This window comes from Etheostoma spectabile, chromosome 4 (assembly GCF_008692095.1).
Source record: "Etheostoma spectabile isolate EspeVRDwgs_2016 chromosome 4, UIUC_Espe_1.0, whole genome shotgun sequence".
Lineage (NCBI taxonomy): Eukaryota > Metazoa > Chordata > Actinopteri > Perciformes > Percidae > Etheostoma > Etheostoma spectabile.
The window spans coordinates 10,160,533-10,168,635 of record NC_045736.1 but is presented as its reverse complement, the minus strand read 5'-3'; the positions used below and the strand labels follow the sequence as shown (position 1 = coordinate 10,168,635).

Here is an 8,103-nt window from a genome sequence, read left to right as displayed (position 1 = left end):
CCTTTGTTATTTCATCTTTGTGCTTATGTATTATTTTTGTTGCATATCACTTAATCAATTTGTGTTGAATTAAATTACATCACAGCAAATCTGGGTCCAGGAAGTAGTACAGGAATGAGGGGTGTTAATCTGGGCCCACTGACTGATATTTTGTCCCAGGGTATCACGGTACAATGGCAGACTCAAATGCACAACTCAGACAGAGAAATCACAGGTAAGTAGATTTATTGTTCCAAGAACAATGCAGGCAAAGGTACAAACTGAGCAGGCAATAATTGTCGTCAGGAAACAATAGTCTAATAACACCGGGAAATCAAACATTAGGGTACAATCTGGCAACGGTGAGTGGGACTGGTGGGTGTTTAAAGCACTGGGGAAAGAGGAAGCTGAAAACAAACAGGTGAATCAAATTAGGGGCAAAGATGGTAATCATACAGGCGGGAAAGCATACAAAGGGAGGAAGACAAGAGACCTGAAATGAGAGCGGATCATTACTACAAAATAAAACCGGAAATACTGATGACACAAATGAAACAGAATAAAAGCATGGCAGAAACTGACACAAGGCCCCTTACCAGTTTAAGTAGGCTCACATTGCCAGACCAATCTCCACAGCGCTGCAGAGTGAGGTCTGCTACATAGGATAAGAAAAAAACACACTCTGGGTTGTTGTTGAATTTCTTTAAACCAATCACATTTGTCTCTGACGTTGCAAAGTTCTGGAAACAGCTCTGCAAAATGATTTTGGGAAGGAACTTGTTGTGGAACATTTGCATTTGATACATAATTCACAATATTCTCTCTTACCAGTGTATAACCGTGTGTAACGTTAATTCATCCACAGCAATCCAGGCCAATTTGAGGGAAACGTCTAAGTTACATAGTAAATGCTGTAAATACGTTCTTTGTAAATCTCTAAAGTAATTCACAGATACAACCTTCCCATTTTCAGTGTGTGGCTTGCTAGTTCAAAGGTTGTTGTTCTTTCCCAAAGCAAAGGGATTTTGAAAACAACAACACACAAACAGAGGAAGTTGAGGGGCCATGCCTGACATCAAGTTTTATCCTTGAAATGTATTCCCTTTGATCCAGTCATTGTTGCAGTGGTTGGCATAGAAGTTAGTGGTGTTCTGCTTTTGACCGAACCTTTTATCACTGAAAAAGTGTGGAGCGAAGCTATAGGGGGGGGACTGCTGCCCCAGTACAACCAGTCTGACCTGCTGGCCAGCTGCAGTCTCAGGGGCACCTCAGTGGTGGTTATTAGAGAAGGTCAAGAACATTCTTAGGCTCTAGCTGACCTTAATGCAAGTGAACGTGACAGACAAGTCAAAGTGACCCCCCCCCCCCCCTTGTGGCTGGCTATAGTGGCTATAAGTCCCACACCGTTCATAAAAGTGACACTAAAAACTCAAAGTACTCTTCAAATACAGTTTTCCCCAACTGTGTTTATTATTTTAGGTAGTTATTTTAACGTTTATCCAAGTTCAAGAGTCCATTTCCCCGGATGAGATGATTTTTATTCGTTATTTGACACTATAAACACACACCGACCTCCTCAAGCTTTTATTTTGGTACTTCCGGTTACCGGCATTTAATTTGCATATTAGCTAAATATTTAGTTTCACACGAAACATTTAGATTTAACATTTAGATTTAGATTTAATGTTTAGATTTAATATTTAGATTTAACATTTAGATTTAGATTTAATATTTATTTATTTAACATTTAGATTTAGATTTAAAGCTTCAGTAGGTAACTTTTGTAAAATGTATTTTTTACATATTGTTTAAAACTGTCACTATGTCCTGACAGTAGAATATGAGACGCTCTGTGAAAAAATCAAGCTCCTGTGCTCCTCTCTGTCCTCTTACTGCCACTAGCAGAAATACACCGCTCCCGGTCAGAAACAGCCAATCAGAGCAAGGAGGACTGTCTTAGCATGTCAATCACTCGTGTACGCCGCGCTCATACCCTCCCCCGCACAGCGCGTGCCGTTCAAGCCAAGATTGCCAGTGTGCTGCAGTTGTGCTAATCGCGGAGAAATAACTTTTCAGGAAACTGCCAATTTCTCGAGTGACACCTCTCAGAAACAAAGACGGGCAAACAGAAGAAGACCGATGACAAAAAGCGAGCTTAAGAATTAAACCGAGCCCGAAATAAAGCGAGGGTCAACATCGAAGCGGCTTTTCAGAGGTGGAGGAGCACGCCTCCTAGAAGGATTTCAACACGGATTCAGAGCTAGCGTTTAGCCACATTTCTGCTTGACATGTAAGTATCCCTGCTTGATTATTTCATTTTTTTAAGAACTACACAACTAATTATCGATGGTTACAGTACACTTTCAGTACACTGTGATAGCGCAAATCTCAGTTTACTCTGTAGCTTGTTGCTAAGTCTAACAGTTAGCTTGTTAGCTTGTGGCACAGCAGGAATGTTGTAGCAGGTGAAGATTAACTTTACTTGCTAACTCCTTCCCCCTCCGTATAAGCAATATTGTTTCGATACCTACAATTAGTAAGCCAAAATGTTTTTTTGTCACCACAACAAATTAGCTATGGTTAAACAACTTTAATTGTGCGCTGTCCCTGTCGAAGTTGGCAATGCAGAATTCTACTTTGATTATTTTAAACACGTTTTCTTCCCCCTCAGTGTAATTTGTAAATCAATGTCTGACACAAATTCTTTGTGCTCCTTCAACAGGTCAGACATGGCCCGGACACAGAGGCACGTGAAGGAATCGTCTTCAGTCCAAATCAAAATGTTCAGTATTTCCTTGTGCAGGAGTACTTTTCTGAAAAAGCTGATTTATTTTACCCAATGCAAAATAAAACCAAAGACATATTTCTAAGTGTTATTCCTTGGCTTATTGAGCTTCCTCACTGATTCATCATTCCTACTGAAAGTTTAGATCCAAGGTAATTCAGTAATTGTTTGTGTAAAGTGCTATTTTGTTGTCACAATGAGGCATTACAAAAATCATTTTAAACCTTTCATTGAAAATATTTACAGAACTTTTAATAGAAATATTTTAAATAAGCAATTTTTTTATATAAGCTATACCCTACTCAGAGTAAATACCCCTGTATTGTCCATGGGTTGTGGAAAGCATCGGTGGCCCTGCTTACTAGCCTGCGCGTTCACGGCAGGCCGCCTGTGGGGGGAGCTGTGGAGGGGGGGCTGTAGCGCAGCCAGAGAGCAAGGGGGAGGGACCTGTAATTGTGCTCGTCTCAATTTTTAGGCTAAGTCCACGTTTTCTCAGATCTCCCTACTGCAGCTTTAATATTTAGATTTAACATTTAGATTTCGATTTCAATTTAACATTTAGATTTAGATTTAATATTTAGATTTAACATTTAGATTTAGATTTAGATTTAACATTTAGATTTGGATTTAGATTTAACATTTAGGTGTAACATTTAATGTTTGGATTTAACTATTTAAAATGTTTCCAAGTTGACAAATATTGTTGTAAATGTGCAAGAAAGTGACCCTCACAATTTCATACCAGTTTTTTAAACATTATTTAAAGCTAAATGTGCCAAAATGTTGCTGTTATTTTCAGCACGAGCCGCTTTACAAACGGCACCCCATACTCATTGGCTAGCTGTTACCAATCAGAGTAAAGCAACTTAGCTCACTGAATATTAATGAGAACTGGCACAAATCAAGCTGAGTCTTCCCGCAGGCTTTCTATACCATGCTACAATGGCTTGAAACAAGGTAACCAGGGCATTTTTTTCCACAAAATATGTTACAAAGTCCATGGTAGAACTTCAGACGTTACCACAAAGTAATAAAATACATGTGGCAAGGCACCTTTAAAAGGCATAGTTCAAATAGTTTGAATTGGAGTTGTATACAAACAGTATAAGAATGGACAATGTGACGCCGTTGTTTTCAACGGAGACCAGTGAAGGCTCTTAGAAACACTTTTCCAGTGATTGCTGAGCATTACTGCTCAGCCCCCAACGGAGCTTGACGACAAAGATATGATGTGACCTGTCTGACCTGTTAGTAAGTCTTCTGGTAGCTGTGCCAAGAGAAATTGGACTCATTCCAAATCTTGCTGAGACATAGAGCGTAGGTATATGTTAGGAGATAACACAGGCACAGGCTAATTATTGCTAACTAAAATGCTAGGTAACATTAGTAACTAAACCTAAACAGCTAATGTAAGTCAAAACAGCCTGCGATCTTACCCTGTACTGTTCAATAATTCCTATTTTTACAAAAACGTCTGCATAACGTGAGCTACAAGGTAATGGAGCCTTTTATTCAGTGTTGTGTTTCTTTAGAAATAAACAACGGACAAACATAGTCTTTAAATGCTTCTGTTTTGTGAAATCTTTAGACAGGATCGCGGGGTGGTCGGCTACAAGCAAATAACCACGTAAGTAAAGAGACATCAAAGTTCTTACAATTCATCTTGATGAATGTTTCACAAACTGCATCCAATCCGTCTTATAGCCATTCTATGCACGGCTAAAAATATCACTAACTATCACTTAATTTTCTGTATTTTGTTTTGAACTACCTATCTCTAACAGGCCTTTATATATGCCCTGTAGTGTGTGAGAATCAGTGGTGTGGGTTAAACTGGTGTACACTAGATAATCGAATATTCATCACAAGCTTTCATCTGAGGTGTCATCTCCTCAACAGGTAGAGGCAAACGTCCTCGCTGCTGAGCGAATGAGTTTGAGAAACAGGCAGAGTGCCTCGCTGGGCCAAACCAGAGGTCCTAAACTCAGATCATGGTGAGACTAAAAAAAGGATCAAATGTCTTTACAGTCATATATGCACAGGGGACGGTTAAACAGGGAAATAGCAGCTGGCAGGAAGTTTCTCTCACTAGTTTCGCATTGCCAGACATATTTCCACAGAGCTGCAGAGGAAAGTCTGGCTAGTACGCACAACCTTCTGGGATAGTAGAAAAACGTGCTCTGATTTATTGGCATTTCTTTAAACCAATCACAATTGTCTTGGGGCGGTGCTAAGCGACGGTACCTCTGCAAAATAGTCTTGGGGAGGCACGTAGGGAGGCGAGCTCTGGAATTAAAATGGCCGTCGAGTGTTTGATAAGAATTTTACTAAAAAAAAAAGATAAATAAAATTAGATCGTCGGTTCTAGTTTAGAGGATGTTTCCCAAATCAACCGAAGTTTAGAATGCTAACACAAAAAAAGCGTAAGGTGAGGGACGTCCAGCGGAACCTTGGGTGGCACCGTAACATCCTGTAGATACAATGTTTATACTTCTCACTTCACCTTAATTTCATCCCATATAATACACAGCATGGTAAAATGTGTTGTGCGGTTTGTGGTATTTATATTTATATTTATTTTGCTCCCTTTACAGATATTGAAAACTGCCTGGACGATGACGACATTGATAATCCGGAATTGTTACCCTTGATTTTTCAAAGACTGCGCAACAAGTATGAAGTCCCCTTCAAGTGTATGTCAGAGAGTGCTCAAACATTCCACAAGGCTGTCTATGAGTGGGCTCTGCAACAGTGGGCCACTCTCTGGTGAATGTGCTAGTGATCTTCAACAGGGGGTCCGGGACTCCTGGGGGACCTCAGAGTCTCCAGTCAACAGGGGGTCTCCAAATTCTTGTTGATTTTTGAACTTAATTTTACATAACATATATAGTAAGGGGTCCCTGCTCCCTTTCTCTTTCAGTTAACCTTCTGAGACCTAAGGCCATTTTTACAGTTTATTGTCAGTCTGGATTTATTTTATAAAAAGCTTGTAAAACATCAACCCTGTTGTCTACAGTCAAGATATGAACATCATTTTTTTTTAGGACAAACTGGGTTATTAGAATATTTGGGTTGCAGTGAGGTCACTTGCATGTTAAAAATGGTTGTAGGGCCTTAAAGACAAATAAATATAAATTGGAACGATCTCTCCAGATAGTATTGATATCACAGACAGATAAGTAATGAATGCCATTATCCTTTCTAAAACACTTCTCATATGTCTTGGGACTCACACTGTGAAGAAATAATCATTATAACTTATACAGTTGACAAAATACATACATTTTTTCAAAGAAGTCAAGACGCTTTTGCTCCATGACATTTACTTATGCCAATAATAACAATAATATGTCATATTTATTGATATTACACCACCAGCAATGCTACACAAGCAAATGCGTGTAAAAAATCTGCTTCCATACAGTCATTGGCCTTTTGGTCCCCTCTGCCTTCCATACAAGAGGTGACGTTATCTCCATATATGGGCATACTGGCCTCTATTTCCCTAAACAACAGAGAGGAGAGACGGAGCCGCAAGCTAGCGGCAGAAATGAGCCAAAATGCGATGAGTTATGGACTTAAAGTGGATCAATCGTGAATAAAACAGTTTGGATTTAAAGCCCAACAACCCTGAAAGAAGCTGGAAATTCCAGGCTCAATAGAAAATCACCTGTAGAGGCTAGAAAGACCCGGAAGAGACCTCCGTAACCGCTAACTCGTTACCTTTCAGACGCAACAGTTGGTAAGTCGCTGGCTTGTATGGTTGATAAATTATTAAACTATGAATCAGAGGTGCTATTTTTACTCGTGGGCAAGTGTCTCGAGCTCAGAGGGGAGTCCTTGATTAAATAGTAATATCTAAATTGCTGTTAGATGTGATTCACAACAAAAACATGGTGTCAAGTGTGTTTGAATGATTCTTCTGAATTGTATCTTCAAATGAGACTGAGAGTCTACAGCCATAGCAGCTCTGTTGAAGCTATACCTGACTCAGTGGTGCTTTAAGCTTCATGTTAACGTTCTCACACAACTGCCCAGAGGCCAACAATCCCCACCCAAGTCTCATGGTTACACCAATACATTAACACTACACATGAACACTACATCAGCCCCACAACACTTAGACTCAGGTAACATAAATGCACAACCAAAACATTAACAGGAACGCCTGTTAGGCGTTACAGTATTAACATATGTTGGTTTTACCACGGATCATGTGTATACGGCTAACAGCTGGAACACACCGCACATGAGAGTAGCGTGTTCGTGCCTGGCCATTCGTACCGGTCACGGCTCTCTCTCTAGCTCTGTTAGAAAGAGACAGGATAAGTAGGGAAAACTTTGGTTGTGTATGTGTGTGTCTCACTCTCTCTCTTTCTCTGTTAGTCTCTTGGTGTGCCTGCAGTGAAAATATTCTAAATATAGCGTAAACTTAAACTGATGTTATTTTTTTATGAGGCTTAAATGCTTTTAGCTGCTGCCACTGTCCACAGCAGCACATGACTTAGCTTCTGCGTGGGCACTCCTGTCTGCTTCTCCAAACTGAGCATGTGCTGACTGCCATCTTAAGGCAATACACTGACTATGGATAAGTATACCAACAATGGGGTAGGCCACTTTGACAGTGAATAACTTTACATCTGAAGCTGTGGAGGAAAAAGTTTATTTTGCATTATGATCCTTGACAACAGCTAAGTGGGTCACTTGTATAACTTGTTGATTCACTGTTGTATAACTATTATTGTTTTGTGTTACAGTTATCAATTGTATGTGTTTCATTCTACAACTGTATAATTGTTTTGTGTTTCATTTATCAATTATATAACCTGTTTTGATCACGTATCGAGCTCATGTTTTGAGAAGTTTGGTCATGTTTTGAGGACGGCGCTCCTGTTTTGGAAACATGGTTTCGAGGCAGGTGCGCCGGACTCACCAGGGGATCGGCTGAGAGCGAGGATTGGGCCCCCTCGCTCACACACGTTCCCTTGTTTGTTAAGAGAATAAAAAGACGAAGAATCCCTCGGTCCGACAGAGCCTGCTGCGAGTCGCGTACGAGACGTCCAGCCACGATGATGCGGGCCCTGCCGGACCGAACGGCTCTCCAGTCCTGTGTTAAGGTAAGGGTCTGAAAGTAGCCTATACTTTGCATCACGTATTGAGTGCATGTCTGTTGCATGCTGTTTGCTTTGCTGTATTCTGTGGGAAATAAAGAGACACATTTATTTTAGCAGAAAACAGTGTTTGTGATTATTAACAGCGTGAGTCTGTTGCTCACAGCTGTGCTGTATTCTGTAGCGAGGTAAAGGGGCTGTCTATCCTGGCAGAAACAGTGTTTTGTT

At 40.3% G+C, this 8,103-nt stretch overlaps 1 protein-coding gene and 1 long non-coding RNA gene across 2 annotated transcripts in view; one reads left to right on the top strand and one right to left on the bottom strand.

Moving 5' to 3' along the window:
• The window catches only part of LOC116688084 (uncharacterized), a 45,320-nt gene extending 39,414 nt beyond the window's left edge, over positions 1-5,906 (top strand). The window contains exon 6 of the long non-coding RNA XR_004331700.1: positions 5,359-5,906. This is a non-coding gene — a long non-coding RNA (uncharacterized LOC116688084). The remainder of the gene's footprint in view (positions 1-5,358) is intronic.
• LOC116688082 (uncharacterized) overlaps positions 1-8,103 on the bottom strand; it is a 20,220-nt gene that overhangs the window by 4,939 nt on the left and 7,178 nt on the right. The window lies entirely within an intron of this gene.